Source organism: Vidua chalybeata, chromosome 28 (genome assembly GCF_026979565.1).
Source record: "Vidua chalybeata isolate OUT-0048 chromosome 28, bVidCha1 merged haplotype, whole genome shotgun sequence".
Lineage (NCBI taxonomy): Eukaryota > Metazoa > Chordata > Aves > Passeriformes > Viduidae > Vidua > Vidua chalybeata.
In genome coordinates, this window is record NC_071557.1 from 1089914 (window position 1) to 1113324 (window position 23411).

At 48.4% G+C, this 23411-nt stretch overlaps 1 long non-coding RNA gene across 2 annotated transcripts; it reads left to right on the forward strand.

Annotated features, from left to right (window-relative positions):
- The first annotated feature begins 20220 nt into the window (after positions 1-20220).
- Positions 20221-22642, forward strand: LOC128800871 (uncharacterized). 2 transcript variants are annotated; one of them, XR_008435063.1, is made up of 3 exons: positions 20225-20467; positions 20630-20945; positions 22529-22642. It is a non-coding gene; the product is annotated as an uncharacterized LOC128800871 (long non-coding RNA). The 2 variants fall into 2 exon arrangements; XR_008435062.1 differs by having other exon boundaries at positions 20221-20945.
- Positions 22643-23411: the final 769 nt, after the last annotated feature.

A 23411-nucleotide genomic window follows, 5' to 3' on the forward strand; every position in this document is an offset into this window, starting at 1 on the left:
GAGGGGAGAAAGAGAATAATTGTGGCAAAATTTGGCACAGAAACCCCAGGAGGGCAGGGCTGGCAGAGTGCAAGCCCCGCAGCAGCACGAGGGGGAGCAAAGCTTTGCTCTCCCTTTAAAAAGTTAAAAATTCACACAGGTTTGAAAATGAAAAAGCACAAATCTGATTCTTCATTATTTACTCATTGCTTTTGTTTTCTTCCCAGAGCTGGCTTTGGCTGCATAAATACTTCATGAGAACATTATTTATATAGTCTCAAATAAAGTGAAGCTTCAAACCCAAAAATATTAACTCTGGGCTCCTCTGGTGCAGTAATTGCTTGCCTGTAAGTATAGAAGTTAGTTTAAAACTATATAAATACATCATAAACCACAATTCGAGTTAAAATGAAAAATTCAGATTTTAAAAGCGGGAGACAGGCACGGTAAGAAAAGCAGCAGAGAAATAACAAAATTTTTAAAAAAGTAACTTTGGCTTGGAGCTGGGAGCTGCAGACAGGATTGGCTGGGATGGGGCTGGGGGCAGGGAAGGTGTGGGGTGTTCCTCCGTGCTAATGAACTTGTGTTAATTGGCTGCTGCAATTAATAGAACGGGTACCGGGCATGGCCCCAGCTCAGAAATTCCCAAAGCATTTAATGCCAGCAGAGCTGTGGGGTCGGGGGACCCCGAGAGGGGGGCTGCAGCCCCCAGGGCACCCCACAAATCCCACGTGGATCTGGATGTTCCAGGGGAAAGGGAAATCCCTCCAGGCTGGGGGTCACACGCCGGCAGGGCTCTGCCAGCTCTGGGAACGGCCAGGACCTTCCAGAAAGAACCACTTGGCATTTTTGGGGTTGTTTTTGTCAGAATAGGCAGCTCTGAACACCCCAGGATTGCTGTTCCCATCAACATCCCATGGGCACAGCACCCACTGAACTCTGAGGGGAAAAATCCAAATAAAATCAGGATTTCTGGTCCTTCATTGCTCCAGCACTGGGAACAGCCAGGATCTTCCAGAAAGAACCACTTGGCATTTTTGGGGTTGTTTTTGTCAGAATAGGCAGCTCTGAACACCCCAGGATTGCTGTTCCCACCAGCAGCATCTACTCAACTCTGAGGGGAAAAATCCAAATTAAATTCTAGGCATTTCTGCCCCAGGACTGCCCCAACACTGGGAACAGCCAGGACCTTTCAGAAAGAACCATTTGGAATTTTTTTGGGTTGTTTTTGCCAGGATGGGCAGCTCTGAACACCCCAGGGTTGCTGTTCCCACCAACATCCCATGGGCACAGCACCCACTGAACTCCGAGCCTCCAAATAAAATTATCAGAAAAGAAAAAAATCCAAATAAAATGGGGATTTCTGCCCCAGGACTCTCCCAGGTGCCAGCCAACTCTGAAGGCATTTGCCCAAATTTTCAGTCAATTCTGCAGGATTTCCTCCTCAGTTTGTTCCTTTGGGGAAGGAAGCAGCTCTGCTCTTCTCCTTCTCAACATCTCAACACCCACTAATGGGAATTAAAAAGGCAAATGTTTGTTGTTTCGCTGCCTTCTAGGAAAATAAAAAGCAGGAAAAAAGGACTCATTCTGGGGTGTTTCTCTGGGGAATTCAGGGGAGGAAGATCTGGTGAATCTGACAGGATTTATTTCGCTGTTGTTTCTCTTCTTGCAGCTGTGCTGAGGGGAAAACAGAGCAAGAATCTCCGAGGGAAAGGAAAGAAAAGGTGATTTTTAAAATATCCGTGGCCCTGCAATAATTTTCCACTTAATATCGCGACACTCTTTGGTGTTGGCTTCTGATTTCCTGCTAAACACAAAAACTGGGCAGGCGATGGAAGGGTGGGAGCACCGTGGTGGGTCAGCAGGAATTATTTCACCTCAGGAACTGGGGAAAAGGGAAAATTTTATTTTTAACCTCGAAAGGCTGGAGAACAGCCAGGTTTGAAGAGTTTCCCGGATGACACCTGATGAAAAAGCAGAACCACCAGGGGAAGAGCTCCTCGAAGTGCTGGGGGGGAGCTCTCCAGGCACTGGAATTCCCGCCAGGAAATTTCCATTTTCACCCCCGGATCCTCATCCCTTGGGCTGAATTTCTCTCCAGGCTGAATTTCACAGGGCTGAACGCGGCCCTGGGTTTCTCCTCAGACACTTGTGAGATCACACAAGCTCTGGAATCAACTGCAAGCCCTTAATTCAATTATCTCTGCTGCAGCTGCTTTCCTTTAAACATGAACTCGCTGGGAATCGCGCACTGAGCGGCTGTAAATGATTGAATTCCTACTTTAATTTGTTTTCTTACGTTTGTAGCTCTCTCCTCCACCCTCCAACACTTCTTTATTTAAAAAAAAAAAAAAAAAAAAAAAAAAAAAAAAAAAGGAGACACAACAACAACAAGCCCCAAGCAGGTATCAGGCTGTTAATAATTGATGAAGCATTTGTAAACCCTTAGCAATGAACAGGAGAGTGACACATGAATAAAACATGGGCAGAGGCTCAGGCTGACAGCATAAAACACCCGGGCTTGGCTTTAAAGCAGCTTTTGTGCGGCAGGAGAACAAAGCCAGGCTTTGGTTTGTGTGTGAGAGGGGAGGGGAAGGTGCTGGGGGGCAGAACTCACCTGGGCAGGTGTCTCAGACCTCCAGCAACAGCCCTGGGATGCTCCTGAAGCTCTATTTAAAAATAAAAATAAAAATAAAAATAAAAATAAAAATAAAAATAAAAATGTCTTTATTATTGCTGTTTTGTTGTTGTTATTACTATTACTTAGTACTATTATGATTATTACTATTTATTATCAATATTACTACAATTACAATTTTGTTGTTATTATTATTGCTATTATTATGATGATATTGCTATGATTGTGATTTATTGCTGCTATTTATTATTGCTATTATAACTATTACTGTGATTCCTCCTCCAAGAGTATTTCTTTGTTACTTTCACTGTTATTTCACCCAATTCCTTGCCCGCCACAGCGAGTGTGAAATACAAAACAGATTCACAGTCATGAAATGCAGAGTGTATAATAAGGAGTTAATTTATTAATTCCTTAATAAATCTGGAACTGATGCCCCAAATTTCACTGATCCCTCCCCAGTCCCTCTCCCTCCCCTCCTGCCCTTCCATTTGCAAGTCCTGGATTTCCAAACCCCCCAGTCTGCATTCCCAAACCCCCTAATCTGGATTTCCAGTATTCCCAGTCTGAATTTCCAATCTGTATTTCCAGTATTCCCAATCAGGATTTCCAAACCCCCAGTCTGGATTTCCAGTCCCCCCAATTTGGATTTCCAGTATTCCCAATCCAGATTTCCAGTACTCCCAATCTGGATTTCTGGTATTCCCAATCTGGATTTCCAGTATTCCCAGTCTGAATTTCCAGTCTGGATTTCCGGTATTCCCAATCTGGATTTCCAGTACTCCCAATCTGGATTTCCAGTCCCCCCAATTTGGATTTCCAGTATTCCCAGTCTGGATTTCCAAACCCCTCCATTCCCTGCCCTTCCCCACTGCTGGGTAACCCCAGTTTAGCAGAAACAGCAGCTAGAATGATAATAATTAATAACAATAAATAAAAAATAATAACAAACATTAATAAATAACAACTAACAATACATTCTAATAAATGGCTCTGGGATAAATAATAATAAATAGAACAATACATTCTAAGAAATAACTCTGGGATAAATAATAATAAATAGAACAATATATTCTAAGAAATAATTCTGGGATAAATAATAATAAATAGTACAATACATTCTAATAAATGGCTCTGGAATAAATAATGATAATTAGAACTATACATTCTAATAAATGGCTCTGGAGCTGTAATAACAGCTCTGGAGGGGGATTCCCTCCGCAGGGCACGGCCCCAAATGTGATATTTCCCAGGCAGCAGCTGTCCTGGTGCCTGCTCAGTGAGACCTGGAAATTCAGACTGGAGATTCAGACTGGAAATTCAGACTGGAAATTCAGGCTGGAAATTCAGGCTGGAAATTCAGGCTGGAAATCCAGACTGGAAATTCAGGCTGGAGATTCAGACTGGAGATTCAGACTGGAAATTCAGACTGGAAATTCAGGCTGGAAATCCAGACTGGAAATTCAGGCTGGAAATTCAGGCTGGAGATTCAGACTGGAAATTCAGACTGGAAATTCAGGCTGGAAATCCAGACTGGAAATTCAGACTGGAAATTCAGGCTGGAAATTCAGACTGGAAATCGGGTGGCGATCTCTGCCTCCACCTCCATCGATATTTCCCGTCTCTTTAATTGCTATTGACTGCAGGAGGCGTTTTTGGTGTGGGCAGGAGGCAAAGTGGTATTGATCCCCGTAAATGAACTTTTCTGCGGCCCCAGTCAATGACAAGGTGATTTCAGAGGGACCTGCAGCAATGCCTCACCCCTCAAACTCCCCCTCCTGCTCCGCTGAAGGGCTCTGTGAGGAAAACTCACATTTCTGCTCTTGAATGCCAAAAAAAAAAAAAAAAGCCAAGCCTGGCTTTGGGCAGGATGAAAATCAGCCCCGTTTGCTCCTTGTACTGAAATGGGAGAGGAGGAAATTAGAACAAAAGCAGATTTAACTTTTAATCCCTCACATAAGGAGCTTCTGCCATGTCAGTTTTTCGTCGCCGCTGCGCGCCCCGTTCTGGGGAAACGATGGTGAGAGAATAAATCAGTAAAATCTTTGATTTTATGCATTGGTGGGGCCCTGGTGCCACCTTCAGCTCCGCCAGGGACCGAAGGGCTGGGAGGGTGTGGGCGCCTGGCACAGCCCAGCCCTGTCTGTGGAATATTCGGGATTCAGGGAATGTTGGTCCCCCTTTCATTTCCTCGGGGTCTGTGGCCCCGTGGCCGCCCTCATGACTGCACAAGAACCTCATTAATGGAAGCTTTATTAAATTAAATTAATGCCCAGCACTGCATGGATCAAAAGCCAGGAAGCAGGGATTTATCCTGTGAGCTTCCTGTGGTGAACACACTTTAAGCAAAATCAGGAATTCTTGAGGCTCCCCAGCTCCCCCTCCCATCCCGCTTCCTTTGGATTTGGGCTTTTATTCCAACCTCTCAACTGCTTATTTCCTCAAATTTGCAGGGAGAAAAGGCAGAGAGAAAAATGGGGCGAACCCCTCTTATTCTCCAAGGGGGGATTCAGCCACCTGAGCAAAATTTAAATTACCACAAAGCAAGTCCCCTCTCCAAGGCACCGCAGCCACCTTTACGGGCTCCTGTGTTTACATTCAGCAACAAATTCTCCTTCCAGACTCTCTGGGGAGATTTCCTCTTTTTTTTTTTTTTTTTTTTTTATGGGAACATCAATAGTTTCCACCTCTGCCTGGACTCATTCAGATGTCAGGAGCTGAATTTGCACCTGAAGTGCATTTGAAAATGCATGAAAATGCACAGGAGCTGCATTTCCTGACGTTTCATTATTGTCCCTTAAATCCCCCGTCCAAAGGAAAAGTGCAACTTCTTTAAAAATCACAAAGATTTTTAAAATATCCGTGGCCCTGCAATAATTTTCCACTTAATATCATGACACTCCTGGGTGTTGGCTTCTGATTTCCTGCTAAACACAAAAACTGGGCAGGCGATGGAAGGGTGGGAGCACCGTGGTGGGTCAGCAGGAATTATTTCACCTCAGGAACTGGGGTAAAAGGGAAATTTTTATTTTTAACCTCAGAAGGCTGGAAAGCAGCCAGGTTTGAAGAGTTTCCCTGCAATGCCCGGGTGACACCTGATGAAAAAGCAGAACCATCAAGGGAAGAGCTCCTCGAAGCTGCTGGTGAGGGGGGAGTTCAGGAATCAAAGCCCAGGATCAAGAGCTGGAGATTTTCTCCTCCCTGCGCTCGCCAAGGGCTGCAGCCTGGAAAGAACCAGCCTTGAGGGCATCATTACCCAAGGAAAATCAAACATTAGCAAAAGCAGCTTGCGGGGAATGAGAATACCCACACGGGGCTTTTTTTATTTGACTGTCATTAGGGGAAGTGGAAGATGTAAATAACCTGGCTGATTTCTAACAGGAGGAGAAGCCAGAGCTGGGGGGAAGGCTCCTCCGAGGCTGTGTCCCAGCGTGATGTTGAATCATGTTTTGGGTCTGATATGGGCGTTTTGACGATTCCTGGAAGGGCAGAGGGATGAGCAGGCTGGTAAACATGAAATTCGCCCTGCCATGGACAGAGCCAGGGGCTGGGCCTGGCTGCAGCTCCTGGGGCTGAGGTCTGGGCTGGGCAAACTCCAGTCCCCCCAAATCCTGCACTGCTGAGGGGATTTGCTCTTTGGGTTCTTCCACCTGAGACCTGGGAGTGCTCCTGAGTGGACCCCAAAGTGGAGGGAGGCAGGGCAGTGTGACCCTCCCGTCCTGGAGCTCTGGGATGTTTGGTGCAGCCCCAGATCCCGCCCTGATCCCCCCAGGGTGGGTTCTGTGAGCGGAACCTCCCCGCAGCGTTCCCAGGAATGGCTTTTGTGGGGTTCTGTTGGGATCAGCCGGGACTGATCCTCCCGGCCCGGAGTTTTGGCAGCTTTTTCCAGTCCAGCTCTGTGCCGTGTGAAGGGTTTGGGGCTGCAGGAAGGGTTTGGGGGCCCGGGGAAGTCCTTCCCTCTGGCTGCACATCAGATTTTCCCTGCAAATCACGGCTCCCATTTCCCTCTGCTGAGCCTTACACGGTCAGGAGCAGGTGGGGAGAGGCTGGGCTGGGCCCACAGCCCCTAAAATCCATGGGAAAATCCATTTAGAAAGGCAAAGTGCCCAGACAGAACAGATTCACACACAGACCCTGCTCTGAACTGCAGGAAAAGCCACCAGAGTTCACATCCCTGATCTTTTATCTTCTCTGCTTTATCTTTTTTACCACCCAAGGTTTGGGTGATGCAGGGCAGAGCACAGGGCACAGCTCTGCATCTCCCTCCAGCTTCTAAAGCCGCCACTCATTTATTTCCCAAGGCTCCCGTGGTGCTTCTGGAAAGGGAATTTACAGTCAGGCTGTGCAAACCAAGCCAGGCCGGGCTGGTGAAACCCCCCCAGACTCCACTGAGCTCTCCCTCCCCCTTTCCCGGGTTTTCATGGACATTTCTGTACATGTGGAAACCCCTTTGGCCAAAACCCTGCCCTGCAGCGAACAGAAAATCAAACAAAGGCAGAGCAGGGCTTTACAAACCTTCCCCAACATCCCCAAAACTCTGCCCAGATTTTCTCCCCCACGTCAGCAACTCTTTCATGCCAAACTCTGCAATGTGACTCCGACTGCACAGTAACAATTCCCCCTGATCTGCTGGAATTAGTGCAACATGTTGTACATGCAAATCTGCCTTTCAAAGGTTTACTTTTTCCTTTAATCACCAGCATTAAAAGGACCTGGTGTTTCCCTTTCATCTGGCAGCAAATTAATTATAAAAGCTATATGGTAATATTAATATTGTCTTACTGGAGATCAATGGGTTTATTACCTTTGATTCTAACACTGCTCACTCGGTGACAAAACCTATATTTGTATCTCCCCAAACTTTGGGATGGTAAGTTCAGGTAAAGATTTAAATAGAAATGTTTTATCTTTTTAAAGTGTTGACTCAGTTTAAAGTTGGAAAAGACAATTGACTTTGGCTCAGTGTTGGGGGAAGAATGTCAGAAAATCCTAAATATCCATTTATGGGGTTTTTTCCTTGCTTTCAGCACCAAGGAGAAGATTCTGAGGAGGGGCCAGGAACGACTCAGAAACCAACTCAGAATAATTCCTGAGTCTGAATTCTGCGCCCCTTTGGAGCAATATTTTCCAGGAATTCAAGCTGAGGCTGAACTTAGAGTCTTTGCTTTCTTTAGTCCCCTGAACGGACTGAATACAGAGCTTTTTCCTCTGCACAGAGTCCCGGAATATCCTGAGTTGAAAGGGATGCAGGAGGATCATCCCAGCCTCGGTAATGGCCCCTGCTCCTGGGCTTTGTTGCACCACAAAGCCACTGAAGTGATTTGGAGCCTGCAGCTCCAGACACGACTCCTCTCGCTCTCAATTTGTTGTATCCCAGGTTTCAGACAATGGATTTCCCATTTGCCACCGACAAAGAACGGCCTCGTCTTCATCCACAGCTGAGCCACAAACCCCAGAGTGCCCCTGGAACCGCCCTGGGGTGAGGATCACAGAGAGCAGGGACTCATTTCACTCCTCAGGAGGAGTCCCTTGATATGAAATTGGATCTGTGATGCTGGGATTACCGGGAGAGACTCCACAGCACACAAATAAATATCTCCACAGCACACAGATACCTCCACAGCACACAAATACCTCCACAGCACACAAATAAATATCTCCACAGCACACAGATACCTCCACAGCACACAAATAAATATCTCCACAGCACACAGATGTCTCCACAGCACACAAATACCTCCACAGCACACAAATAAATATCTCCACAGCACACAAATATCTCCAAAGCACAAAAATATCATCTCCCTGCTGCTTGCCAGAAATCCCGGAGCACCTCAGGCACTCGGGGAGCTGGGGAGGGACACAAAGCCAGCAAAGGCTGGGCTTTAGACTACTTTGGAGAATAAAGCAAATTAAAAGGCCGGTTAGAAACGTGATGTAAAGCACCAGGGTTGTTGGAACTCTGCACGAGGGCGTTGACTGGGAGAATCTGAACTAGGAGGAGCTTGTGGTGGCTCCAGGCTGGAGAAGGATCCTCTGCCCATGGAGCAGGGAAGGATCCCGGGATGCCAGGTCCGTGTGTGCCTGTCTGTGCACGCGGGCTGGAGCCAGCTCATCCGTGGATCGACTGAAACTCCGGATTCCCATCGAGTCCCACCCTGCAGAGTCGGGAGCAGGGCTGCTCCTGGCGGTTCCTGGGCTTCCATGGGAGCAAGGCTCAGTTCCCTGAGCCCGCTGGCTGGAACTGCTGCTCCTGCAGACGCTGTGCTCCTCCGGATGGGAACGCTCCCGGGGAATCCCCTCCTGGAGATGCCCTGCTGGTGTGCCCTCCCTTCCTTCCAGGGATGAGGCACAACGCCGTGGTTCCCCTGTCTGCCCAGGAGCACACCGTGTCATTTCCACCAGGAACACGGCCAGCCGCAGCCGGGCACAGCAAATCCCACAGCTGGGGCTGCCAGACCGGGCAGATCTGTGTGGGAACCCAGGACATCCCTCTGGATACCCTGGCTGGCTCCAGACCCTGGCAGGGGGCTCGCAGACCTTGGCACCAAGTCAAAACCATCTGTGGCTTCCATTTAAGCCCATGGAAAAAACTGCCAGCTTTGTGTGAGGAATTACAGCCACAAGGGTTTGAGTAGTGTGGGAGTTGAGTTAACACAGGGTGGAAAAGTAGAATTTTGGGGTGTGGATATTTTCAGCTCAGTTAGAGAGAAAGAGAAAGGTTTTTTAACCAGGCAAGAGCCTGGGAAACAGTTAAGAAAGAATGTAAATAATTCTCTAATCTATCTTGTTATTCACATTGTTTATAGATATGCTCTGCTGCTGTGCGTCATTCGCTGCCCACCAATGGTGAGACATGTTTTTACTCTAAGACCAATGAAATTAGTCTTCTCAATGTTCTCTATATACAGAGCGGTATATTTGAAATAAATCAGAGCTCATTTTCTTTGCCTTCTGATCTAAAGTTCTCTGTTCCCGTCCTGCTCAACAGAGACATTGGGGTTTTTAGAATGGGGTTCAAGGGGACAAGATGGAGGGATTTGGGCATGTCCTGACCTCCTTCTCCTTCCCCTTGCCCTCCATGTCTCGCTGTGTTGGTGACACTTTTCTGTTGGTTTCAGGCACAGACACACTGTCCAACACCAATGACAGACATTGGCACGTTATTGTAACCACGGCACACGGAGTTTTTGGTATAAAATGTGAACACTGCCCTGAGGGCAGACAGAATGCCATGGCCGAGCTGCTGGACAGAGCTCAGCAGGGCAGAGAGAGAATGTTCTAGAGAAGGGAAAATGAACAACCTTGAGAAGCCGACCCTGCGCATTCAGACTCCTCCTTTGGCTGCTCAGGCTGGGAAATGAGGACTTTTACACTCTTGGGGTCACCTCGACACCCGGATCCCAAGAGATCTGCTGTTCCTTGTGCTGGAAATCCCATGGATTTACTGGGGCTGTGAGCCACGGGCAGGGAAACCTGCTGGGGCACAGCCCAGCACCCCGGGGATTTCCCTTTGGCCCGGGGGTTTGCTCTCAACACCTCATTTCTGGGCAGCATAAATTCTGCACAGAACCGTCCAGGGAACAGCTGGGGCTGTGCCAGGCTCAGAGGAAACCAGGTGGGATCAAGGACAAACTGGGAACTGCAGGGGAAAACTGCACAGGGAGGAAATTCCCACTTTAACTGGGAATTGACAACTTTCTCCACTTTCTTGATTTTCTTTCCCAGCATCAGCTGAAAGCTGGTGAGTTCCATGGGTAACAGACAAAACTTTTAAAATCCCCTGAGAGTTCCAGCCCAGATTTTGGATGGACTGGGAGGCAGAAGGAGGAGCTCCCTCCCTTCATCCACCACATCTCCCATCCAAGCCCTTCCTGCCCTAAAAACTTCCAGGTGTTCCAATATTTCCTTTTGCAGCAAACGAAAGCAGAACCAGTCACCACTCAGGATGAGAGAGGCAATGGAATTTGATTTCGTTTCTGGGTTTTAGGGTGTTTTTTTTTTTTTTTTAGTTTGGTTTGTTGCTTTGTTTTCTTTTTTTAAAATCTCCTCTCTAAACTGGTTCCTCCTCATGTTTTATTTGCGGATCCTGCTGTCCTGAGCCCTCCATGATAAACAAGATGCCGCTGCTAAACCTTCTCGGGAGGGGAGCGGGATACAATTTTCTCTTCTCCTTTCCTTGTTATGTTGTGCCATAAGAACAATAATATCCCTCCCTTTGTAGCATAATTAAAACAAACTGCTGTGCTGTGGCATTTAGTCAATTGGAGCAGTCGTTTATTGCCTCGTATGCAGCAAATCCTCCGAGCTTCCAGCTCAAAGCACTTCTGAATTTTGGCTTTTCGTGCTCTGGCTCAGGAGGAGCAGCTGATCCATGAGCTGCACGTCCCAGGGATGCAGCACTGGCCGTTCCCAGAGCCAGCCATTCCCACTGGCCATTCCCAGAGCCCAGATGAGCTGGGAAGGTTCTGTGTGACCACGGCCAGTTTGAGAATTCCATTGCTCCACCTGCTTCTCAAACAGTGAAACCCTCTGAGAACCTGAGCTCCTGGCAGATCCCATTTTTTGGGGCAGAAGAAGGTGAATTCTATAAACCTTTTTCCCTGGAAGATCCCATTTTTTGGGGCAGAAGAAGGTGAATTCTATAAACCTTTTTCCCTGGCAGATCCCATTTTTTGGGGCAGAAGAAGGTGAATTCTATAAACCTTTTTCCCTGGCAGATCCCATTTTTTTGGGGCAGAAGAAGGTGAATTCTATAAACCCTTTTCCCTGGCAGATCCCATTTTTTGGGGCAGAAGAAGGTGAATTCTATAAACCTTTTTCCCTGGCAGATCCCGTTTTTTGGGGCAGAAGAAGGTGAATTCTATAAACCTTTTTCCCTGGGAGATCCCATTTTTTGGGGCAGAAGAAGGTGAATTCTATAAACCCTTTTCCCTGGGAGATCCCATTTTTTTGGGGCAGAAGAAGGTGAATTCTATAAACCTTTTTCCCTGGCAGATCCCATTTTTTTGGGGCAGAAGAAGGTGAATTCTATAAACCCTTTTCCCTGGGAGATCCCATTTTTTGGGGCAGAAGAAGGTGAGTTCTATAAACCTTTTTCCCTGGCAGATCCCATTTTTTGGGGCAGAAGAAGGTGAATTCTATAAAGGCACCTGTGAGATCCCACCCTGCTGCACAGCAACCCCAGATTTTACAATTCTCTCTTGCCAGAGCACCCTTGCACGTAGAATATGAAAAGCAGGTCAGTAACAACACCAACAAAAAAAAAAAAAAAAAAAAAAAAAAAGAAGAAAAAGGACAATAAACCTGCAAATTTATAGTGTAATTTTGCCCTAGTTACAACAGTGTACAACTCTGACAAGCAACGCTGCTCTCCACAAACAAATTTATCACCACTGGTTGCTCTTCTATTGCTTTCAATAAGAAATGCCAAAATAAGTATGATTTAACAATGCCATCAGCTGGCTGCAATCCTCGACAGATTTGGTGCATTACAATCAAATTGGTCTCTAAGTGTGGTATTTAAAAAAAATAAATAAAAAAGGAATGAACCCGGGCCTAAATCTGCCACTTAATGCTCCACAGCTCAGCCTCAATATTTACTGGGAGCCACTAGAAAATTGTCTTTGCATTCTCATTTGCATATTCATGGGGTTGTCACAGAGCTTGAAGGAGGAGGTTTTTTCTGCTTTGTTACAACACTTTAAATATTAGGGGTTTTTAGTGAGTTTATGTAAACCCCACTGGGAGCAGCGTGGCTTTGCCTGGTGCTGGGTTTGGGATTCTGCTGCAGCCCGGCCTGGTGATTTAGGGGGAAGAAGTGATTTAGGGAGAGAAAGTGAATTAGGGGGCGAAATCCCTGTGCTGGAAGTGCTGGAAATTCAGAGCAGAGCTGGAGCTGGAAACCAGGCAGCAGCGCTGGGAAGAATTCCACACTGCTGGACACAGCTCCTGTCTCCCACAAAAATCCTGACGGCTCCTCCAGCCTCCTCCACCCCACGGGCAGTTTGGGGTGAAGGATTTGCCTCTGAGCCCCCAGCTGTGAGCTGGGTGGTGCTTTCTGGAGGCAAAGACCCAGGGGAGGAGGTGGGAATAACTCCACACATTGGGTTCCACGTCCAGAGGAACGTCCAGCAGGGAGAACAACCCCAGAGTGCCCTCAGAGTGTCCCCAAGTGTCCCTCAGCTGCGCTGAGGCTCTGTCAGAGCACTGCCAAAATCAAACCACTTCAAAGCCACACTGGGAATAACGAAAAAAAAGGAAGCAGGAAAATGAAAAGATAAAATGTTTCAAGTGTGAAACCCACATAAAAAGGGAAGTATTGAGTGGGGAGAGCTTACTCAATCCGCTCTTGCCTGAAGGCCATATTACACGAGCTATTAAAATACAGCCAGTATCCGTCCTGTGGGATACAGCAACATTGGTTTTAAGCAGCTGGGAGAATATTTAGACTTGGGCCCAGGCTTACAACGCCTGCACTGCTCAGCACAGAGTACATCTGAGCTAAAAGGCACTTGAGCTACTGACCCTGTGTTTGTTCTGGGCATAATCCCAGCTTATAATCATAAATAACCTTAGTTCAAGGATTTATTTCTTATTTACATTAGGACCTCTATGTGTATCCTTAGATATTTACTCATCTGAGTTATTCCCTGTCCCAGCAGCACATCCTGGCTCTGTTTGTCACTGGCACAGCCCTGCCCAGGGTGTCACACCTCCAGCAAGCCCTTCCTGCAGTGCTCAGGGATAAACTCCTCCCTGCAGCGCCCTTGTCTAGGCACAGGACACAAAGAGGGGCGGAGATCCCCCAAAAACCTGGATTTTTGGCCAAAAGGGGTCTTTCAGTGCAGCCCCCACATCCTCAGCAGGCCGTGGCTGCTTTGTGGCACCGGGGGGACAGTGGGGCAGCGGGCCCAGGCTGTCACATCTCCATTTTCCAGAGCGAACTCAAGAGCAGACAACAGACAATGGCTTTCCTCCAGAGCAGCGAGGAGCCAGATGGCTTCAAAAGATCCCCTCTGCCTCCGAGGCGGCATATGGAATATTAATTAATAATAGATTAATAGACCTTCCCCCACTCAGAAATGTCATCTGCCTGTGCACTACCAAACATCTCCTCAGAGGTGTCCTCCAGTGACCCTCGAGGGATCTCGGCTCAGTCCCATGGAGAAGTGCTGGAGCCCAGGGCACAGGGAATGTTCCTCTGCCTGTCCTGATATACCTGACCCCCAGGAGAACTCTGCTTTTAACCCTGGAGAAAGCTTCCAAGGCTTTGGGATGAGCTGGAATGGGTGTGAAGCAGACAGGAGTGTAGTTTATCACGGGGTGAAAAACTCAGAGTTTTGGGTTTTAGTGGGGGAGGTGGGTAGGAGACAAGATGGAGGATTTTTGGGTGGTCTGATCTCCTTCTTGTTCTCCATCTGCTCCATTTTCTGCACAGGGTGATTGGTTGGAAATACCCACAGCGCAGGTGTTGTGGGGACAGGAAAATAATTAGTTATTGGTAGAAAGGCAGAAATAAAATACGTTCCAAGAGTTAATTGGACAAAACAGCTTTAAAAAACCTTGAACCCGTGTGTCTGGTGACTTTTGGTGCCTTCTCTTTGCACACTGAGATGCAGAGAGCATGCAGAACTTCTGCTAAGAGAAAAACCTGAAGACCGAAAAACCCAAAACTCCCATCGGTCTCTCATTCCTGACACGGAACTTTTTAGGGGTCTCCCCATCAGGGGGACCCATGAGGGAGGTTTGGACAGAGAAGGGACAGGGGAGGGATCCCAAAGGCCCTGCTCTGGCAAGCTGTGGCTCTCGGGGTCTGGGTGTTGGGATGACCCCAAGAGTGTAAAAGACTTTTTTCTCCCAGCCCGAGCAGCCAAAGGAGGAGTCTGAATGCGCAGGGTCGGCTTCTCAAGGTTGTTTCTTTTCCCTTCTCTAGAACATTCTCTCTCTGACCTGCTGAGCTCTGTCCAGCAGCTCGGCCATGGCATTCTGTCTGCCCTCAGGGCGCTGTTCACATTTTATACCCAAAACTCCGTGTGCCGTGGTTACAATAACGTGCCAATGTCTGTCATTGGTGTTGGACAGTGTGTCTGTGCCTGAAACCAACAGAAAAGTGTCACCAGCACAGCGAGACATGGAGGGCAAGGAGAAGGAGAAGGAGGTCAGGACACGCCCAAATCCCTCCATCTTGTCCCCTTGAACCCCATTCTAAAAACCCCAAAATTCTACTTTTCCACCCTGTGTTAACTCCCACAATACTCAAACCCTTGTGGTTTGTTATTCCTCACACAAAGCTGGCAGTTTTTTCCACGGGCTAAAATCGAAGCCTCAGGTGGTTTTGACTTTGTGCCAAGGTCTGCGAGCCCCCTGCCAGAGTCTGGAGCCAGCCAGGGCAGCCAGAGGGGTGTCCTGGACTCTGACAATTGGCAATTTCAGAGAGGAGGTTGGGGCTCAAAGCCCAGGAAAGCTGCGAGCAGAGCAGGGGCAGGATTCGTGTGGGGAGCACAGCAGGGATGTGTGCAATGCCCAGCAAAAGCAAAATCTGAACCTGTTTTTTTGGTTTTTTTTTTTTTCATTTAACGGTGTTTTCTCCCCCACCGGGCCTCCTAATCCCTGCTCCTGTCACTGCTCCCTCACCTTCCTCTCCCCTGGGATCTCACCTCCTCGTGACGAGCCGGGATAAGCAGCTTTAATTCAGTGTCAGCCTCATCTAGGGAATTAAGCCGGGCCCAGAAAAATCCTATTACTCTTGTGAGGGAAGGTGAATAAATGTGTATCTTGACTGATCGTGGATTAATCCCAGGATCCACTTAGGGCTGACAGGAGCTGTTGCCTAGCAATGTAATTGAATGTAAGGCTGGGCGTGCTGAAAAAAGGGTCAATTGCTAAATAAGCCCCCAGAACCTCACTTTCAGCCTTTTTACCCCCCTTCCCCTCAAGCTTTATGTCTTCCAAATATGAAACCAGTAACCACCAGCAAGGAGATCATGGGATAGAGCAGTGAGAGCTCGTGGTTTGTGCCAGGTCTGGCTCAGCTCTCGGGGTCTGAGGCGCATCTCACGTGGAAGGGGAATCAGCAGAGGGAGAGGGAGAGCTCGCCGAGGTGCCAAGGATCTGATTCCAGGCAGGGTCAGCCACCAGAACCCAGCCCTCACACTTGTTTTCTCTGTCAGACCTGCAACCAGCCAGGGTTACCTGGACAGGCTCCCTAATTCCTGCTTTTTTTCCCCAAATTTTCACAGTGACACTGCACAAATGACTTCCCAAATTCTTGCTTTTTTCCCCAAATTCCCCCAGTGACACTGCACAAATGGCTTCCCTAATTTCCTGTTTTTTTCCCCCAAATTCCCACAGCGACACTGCACAAATGGCTTCCCTAATTCCTGGGTTTTTTCCCCAAATTCCCACAGCGACACTGCACAAATGGCTTCCCTAATTCCTGTTTTTTTTCCCCAAATTCCCACAGTGGCACTGCACAAATGGCTTCCCTAATTCCTGTTTTTTTTTCCCCAAATTCCCACAGTGGCACTGCACAAATGGCTTCCCTAATTCCTGTTTTTTTTTCCCCAAATTCCCACAGTGGCACTGCACAAATGGCTTCCAGGCTACTGAGTCATTGCCCTTGGGAGGAGCAATAATTCCTTTTTCTGGGGAGAACAGAGCTGTGCTGCTAAATGTCAAGTGTTCTGCTCGCCAGCTGGAGAGACGAGGCACAGAAATGCTGCTTGGAGCCCTCTCCAGTCCTGGGCTGGGCTGGGGCTGGGCTCAGCCTTGTGCCTCAGCACGTTCATCGCTTTTGGGAGTGGGCTGAGGCCATTTCACAATGTTTTGTGTGGCAAAAGTGGCAGACAGAGCTCCTGAGATCCATTGAGGGAGGTTTTTGTGTTTGGGAATGCAGACAGAGCTCCTGAGATCCACTGAGGGAGGTTCTGTATTTGGGAATGCAGACAGAGCTCCTGAGATCCACTGAGGGAAGTTTTTGTGCTTGGGAATGCAGACAGAGCTCCTGAGATCCACTGAGGGAGGTTTTTGTGTTTGGGAATGGAGACAGAGCTCCTGAGATCCATTGAGGGAGATTTTTGTGTTTGGGAATGCAGACAGAGCTCCTGAGATCCATTGAGGGAGGTTTTTGTCCTTGGGAATTCCTCTTCACAACACAATTTGTGTGGCAAAATGGCAGACAGAGCTCCTGAGATCCACTGAGGGAAGTTTTTGTGCTTGGGAATGCAGACAGAGCTCCTGAGATCCACTGAGGGAGGTTTTTGTCCTTGGGAATGCAGACAGAGCTCCTGAGATCCACTGAGGGAGGTTTTTGTGTTTGGGAATGCAGACAGAGCTCCTGAGATCCATTGAGGGAGGTTTTTGTGTTTGGGAATGGAGACAGAGCTCCTGAGATCCACTGAGGGAGGTTTTTGTCCTTGGGAATGCAGACAGAGCTCCTGAGATCCACTGAGGGAGGTTTTTGTCCTTGGGAATTCCACTTCACAACACAATTTGTGTGGCAAAATGGCAGACGGAGCTCCTGAGATCCACTGAGGGAGGTTTTTGTGCTTGGGAATGGAGACAGAGCTCCTGAGATCCACTGAGGGAGGTTTTTGTGCTTGAGGTGTTTCCTCCTTCCCCGAGGATTCGCCCCAAACAGGGCAAGCACCAGAGTGCAGAGGAAAGGCCTTCAGGCTCCTCCTTCCATGGCTTTTGGAGAAAGAAATCCCTCAGAGCAGGGATTCCTACGGATCCAGCCCCTCCTGACTGCTGCCAAACGGAACCGCGGGTCGGGGTACAGACAGGAGTGCGCCAGAACCACACCCCAAAACTTCCCACGCCCCAAAATCCCCCTTCAGCAGCTCCAGTCCCCGTGGCGGAAAAGGAAGGGAAGGAACCTGAGTGTCAGGGTGGAAATCCCAGCTTTATTCCATCCCGAGGCTTTCATCACCCCCAGCTCCCTCATTCCCTTTTATTTCTCCCTGTTCAGGCACTCCTGAGGAGGAATCCATGGCCCAGGGTTTGATGTTTCTGTCACCACCACACGATCCCTGTGTGGGCATTCCAGAACCTCTCCCCACCCCACTCCTTCTCCCCACACATTCCCGTGGATCTGTATTTACATTTAATGGAAAACAGGTCCAGAAGTGGGGGGGAAAAAAAAAAAAAAAGAAAAAACAAACCAAAAAACAACCCAAAAAACCAGGAAATCTGTCCAAGTAAACACCCAATTAGTAAAAATAAACCCCCAAGGGCTGCAACAAGAGCCGTCCTAAAAATGTGGCATCAGCCTGCAGCACTGGGAGGATTTTATGAAAATCTCTGCCTTGTTGTACAAAGCAGAGAGAAAAACACGTTGAAATATGAAGGATTTGATGAGGTTTTTTTCCCTCTCCTCTGTTGATTGCTGCTGCTTGGAGTTACCTGGGCAGGAAACATCTGCTTTTTCCCCATTAAAGAGCAAAGATTAGCAGGTTTTAGTTAAACCTGGCATTCTGTAGTTATTTACTGGGACTTGAGGAGGGAAAAAAAAAAAAAAAAAAAAAAAAGAAGTTGGAACCTAATTACAGAGCAGATGCTGAGAGTGGTATTTATTCGCCAAAACCACACAGGTCATTCATTAAAATCTCAGTTTTAATTAGCAAACACCTGTTTTGTGTTTGATTTTACACTGATCTGGACTGGCTGCAATTTGCTTTCTTCAGGAGGAGCAATCCCAGGGTGTGACAGGGCCAGGGAGGGGCAGGGCTGGTCCCAGCTGCCCCAAACCCCCTGGCTTTGGGATTTCACTGAGCCCAGGCCTTTCTAGGGATAAAACTTGAACTTGGCTCAGGCCTAATCCTAACGAAGGTGAGCAGGACTCAGTGCAGGCCTCGCTTAATCTGAGGATTAAACAAAAGCAACCAAAACACCTGCTGGAGCCCAAGCAGCATCTTCTTCTTGGGCTTTGCAATCCCAAGTCCTTGAGAAGTGCATTTAACACAACACTGAGCACTGAAAATGCCTTTTGATGACAATGCTGAGCTGAGCTGTGTTTTTGTGGATGCAAATTAGCCCCGATAATGAATTCCTCTTTGAAATGGATGGATTTGAAGCTCGTGTTCTCTATCACAGCCACACGTTGCTCATTGTCCTCAAAGCACTTCATTTTCAAAAACATTCTGGCACCCACACAATCGCTGTTCTGGAATTTTTCAAAGCCCCTGAATCAATACCTGCCTTGTCCTTTAAATAAGGATGAAATAAGTCTCTAATTCAGAGAATGATGAGGCAATAAACCAATTACAGTAATTAAAGCATTGCTGTAATAAGGGTCACCCAGACACAGGCGAGTGATACAAGCGATACCTGTGATTATAAAATTATTATAATTTAGGAGATGTTTTCTGTTTTCTGTCCTGAATTCTTGCCACTCCTCACAGCCAGCTGCCCTCCCCACCTACCACGGAAATCCACTGGAAAAACAGGGAAAAACATTTCCCTGGGGAAGTGGAGAGGTTTGGAAATGAAGGGAGCCACTAACTCAGTTTAACTGTGTCACCCTGGGTAGGCTGAACTGTGGTTCATTAATCCAGGCCCCTGCCTGTCCTGCAGGGTGTGAGGAATGCTCAGGGTGGAATCTCTTGGAGGAGACCTGGGGCAGCTCCAGCCCTGCTGCTGCAGGGGGTGGGGACACAGAATTTGGGAATCTGGAGCCTGGGGGTGTCCTAAACGTCAGGCAGGGTTTTGTGATCCTCCTCATGAAGAATGGCTGGGTTTCTAGAGGCAGCCTTTTAGCTCTAACACCCCTCAGTGGATGTTTTAGCTGGCCACAAACAGACCTGAGAGTGCTGGCTGAGAGCCCTCGCTGCTCCTCACTCGGCTCCTGCTGCTCCATTCCTCTGCCCTGAGAGGAGGCACAGACCCAGAGGTACAAACCCAGAGGCACAAAGTCACAAACCAGAGGTACAAAGTCACACACCCAGAGGTACAAACCCAGAGGCACAAAGTCACAAACCAGAGGCACAAAGTCACAAACCCAGAGGCACAAAGTCACAAACCAGAGGCACAAAGTCACAGACCCAGAGGTACAAACCCGGAGGTACAAAGTCACAAACCAGAGGCACAAACCTGGAGGTACAAAGTCACAGACCCAGAGGTACAAACCCAGAGGCACAAACCAGAGGCACAAACCAGAGGCACAAACCCAGAGGCACAAAGTCACAAACCAGAGGCACAAAGTCACAGACCCAGAGGCACAAAGTCACAAACCCAGAGGCACAAACCAGAGGCACAAACCCAGAGGCACAAAGTCACAAACCAGAGGTACAAAGTCACAGACCCAGAGGTACAAACCCAGAGGCACAAACCAGAGGCACAAAGTCACAGACCCAGAGGTACAAAGTCACAGACCCAAAGTCACAGACCCAGAGGCACAAAGTCACAGACCCAGAGGCACAAAGTCACAGACCCAGAGGTACAAACCGAGTCACAGACCCAGAGGCACAAAGTCACAAACCCAGAGGCACAAAGTCACAGACCCAGAGGTACAAAGTCACAGACCCAAAGTCACAAACCCAGAGGTACAAAGTCACAGACCCAGAGGTACAAAGTCACAGACCCAGAGGCACAAAGTCACAAACCAGAGGTACAAAGTCACAGACCCAGAGGCACAAGGTCACAAACCCAGAGGTACAAAGTCACAGACCCAGAGGCACAAACCGAGTCACAGACCCAGAGGCACAAAGTCACAGACCCAGAGGCACAAAGTCACAAACCCAGAGGCACAAACCCAGAGGTACAAAGTCACAGACCCAGAGGTACAAAGTCACAGACCCAGAGGCACAAAGTCACAGACCCAGAGGCACAAACCGAGTCACAGACCCAGAGGTACAAAGTCACAGACCCAGAGAGGCTTTTCCCAGCCCTGAGCCCGTGCTTGGCCAGGAAACCAGGCCAGGAGAAGGAATTTGGAGCTTCAGGAGCAGCCGTGCAGCCCAAACCCCCCTGAGCCAGCCTGGGGATGGGATTTAGCAGAGTTTGTCCCCACAGGATCCTCTGCTGGCTCTCAGCATCCCAGCCTGCAGAGTTCCACCGCTCCAGGGACTCACTCCGTGGTCAGGAGGAAGAAAGAGCTCAGGGTTACCCGGAGTAATTGGAACTGCACGACCCCAAAGCTTCTCGCCGGAGAATCACAAAAGGCTCAGGCTGCTCCTGCAAATCCTCCCAGAGCCGCCTCAGAGATTCAGAAATTCTGCTCAAACAGCCCCAGCACAGAGCCCTGCCTCGCCTTTCATCCTCACATGCTCCTGTGCCTTCCAAAGGAGATAAAATGGAATTAAAAACTGCCCCGGCAGAACCTCGTCAGGTGAGTATTACCCCAGCAATGCCCTCCTCAACAGCCCTGTCACTTCAAAGCACTCGGGGTCACAGCAATTCCTCCCCCAAGAATCAAACAGTCTCAGAAAGACATGAACTCCTCCAAACCAGCTCTGCTTCTAATCAGCTTTAGTATCAGAGCAGCGGCAGCAACCTCCCTGCTCAGGCCACAAATGACAGGTTTATTATCCTTTCTTTTGAAACTGAGAAATTGGTTCAGACTTTGGGATGGATTTCAGCTACCACCAAAGAGGGAAAAAAAAAAAACCACAAACAAACAAACAAGGGGGGGGAAAAAAGCCAAAAAGGAAAAAAAAAAAAAAAAAAAAAAAAAAAAAAAAAAAAAAGAGAAAGAATAAAGGAAGTGGATATCTTGTGAGATTTTTAAAGCTTTGTAGAAAATGCAGACAGACAGACCAGTTGTGCTGCTGTCATCTTGCTTCCACCGAACTTTGGGCAACTTCAAAAGCAAATTCTGGGGTGTTTTAACCCTCTCCATGCCTGGTGGGTAGATCTGTCCAGCAGGAGATCTCCCTTTGCAAAGGGAGAAACAGATCCTGTGGATCAGGAGTGTTTTACTGCATAATTCAGGCTTATGTTAGATTTATTCCTAAATATTTAACAATCAATTTGTGTTCAGGTAAGGGGAATTAACAGTGGTGGAAAAAAAACACTTAAAAGACACCTAAAAAGCAGTGACAATGTTCCTGAATTAACTTTAAGCCTGACATTAGTCCCACTAAAGACAGCGGGATTATTGCAGGGCTGTTTTTGTCAGCCGATGAACTGTTTAATTGGACTGAACCCACTGGATAAACATCTACACTGGGAGAGCACAAAGGAAGACAAACGAGCAGGGGAAGCAGGGTCCTTTCAGCAGAATTCGGATGTTCAGGAGTTATCCCTCCTCTTCCATAAAGAACGGGCAAGCAAAGTCACTGCAATTAAAAAATTGGCACTTTGGCGGTGTCAGGGAGGAACATTCTTGCCCTGAGAGGCAGAAAACCACGTTTTGTAGGCAAAGCAGCCCCTTTCTGTTTCTCCAGGAGTAATTTCAACCTCCTGGCACCCACGGGGAGGGGTGGCTGCCCACGGGAGGAGACTCAGCAGCGGGAAAACCGGAGGGGAGGAAGCAGCGACTCCTGCCAAAAAAGCAAATATTTGCCCGGCGAGGCTGTGCAATAATCTGCTCTTGGATATCACAAAGGAGAACTCCAAGAGCCCGGCGCTGTTTAATCAACGTGTTTGAGCACAAGCAGGGAACATTCCTGCGCAAACCTGAGAGGAGCCAGCCGAGTTTATGGACGTAACCCTAATTAATTTGGTGTGTTTGGATTGCCGGCGGCCGCGCTGCAGCTGCAGCTGTGCTGTGACAGCAGCCAGCCGTGCCCAGCTCTGGGTGTGCTCCAGTTTGCAAATATTTGAGGCTCCTGCGTGGGCAGGTTGACACTGCAATGCAATCAATTAAACAAACGAGCTTACGAGGGATGATTGACTGGGAGCACGGCCGGCCGGGGTGGGGGGAAAGGGAACAAAAAATGTGAATTTTGTTCTGTTTTTTTCTGCACCAAGGAACCCATGGTTCTGCTCCGCTCCAGAACAGCGAAATCCTGATTTATTCATGGCAAAGTGCAGCACGCATAACAAATGGCGGAGAAATTAAAGGATGTGCTGATTTGGAAACGACTCCGGCAGCCCCGGGAGCTGGTGGGGCCAGCTGGAGAGGAGCTGAGGCGAGGATGAGCCAGAATCTCCGTGTGTTCCTGGAGCAACATCCACAGCACTGGACGCCAAACATTTTTTCACTCCAAATATCCGCCAGCATCCGGGCTGTGCTGGCCCAAAACGCTCGCTGAACTCCATCCCTGGGCGCTGATGGAAGCTCGGGGATGGACACTCGGTTTGAGGCCGGGTGTGACCGGCCCTGGGAGTCCTGAGATGGGATCCTGGACGTTCCCGGCTCAGGGTTTATTGGGAAGGAAAAGGGACAGCTGGGAGAGGGTGGGGATGAGAGAGGTGGCAGAGGAACTGTGGGGGAGGGATGGAGGGATGGACATCACTGAGGGAAAGATGGACATCACTGAGGGAGGGATGGACATCAGTGAGGGAAAGATGGACATTTCTGAGGGGAAGATGGACATTTGTGAGGGAAGGATGGACATTTGTGAGGGAAGGATGGACATAACTGAGGGAAAGATGGAGATTTGTGAGGGAAAGATGGACATTACTGAGGGAAGCATGGACATTTGTGAGGGAAAGATGGACATTTGTGAGGGGAAGATGGACATTACTGAGGAAGGATGGACATAACTGAGGGAAGGATGGACATTTGTGAGGGAAAGATGGACATTACTGAGGGAAGGATGGACATTTGTGAGGGAAAGATGGGCACTGCTGAGGGAAGGACGGACATTCGTGAGGGAAGGATGGTCAGGGATGGGGAAATGATGAAGGG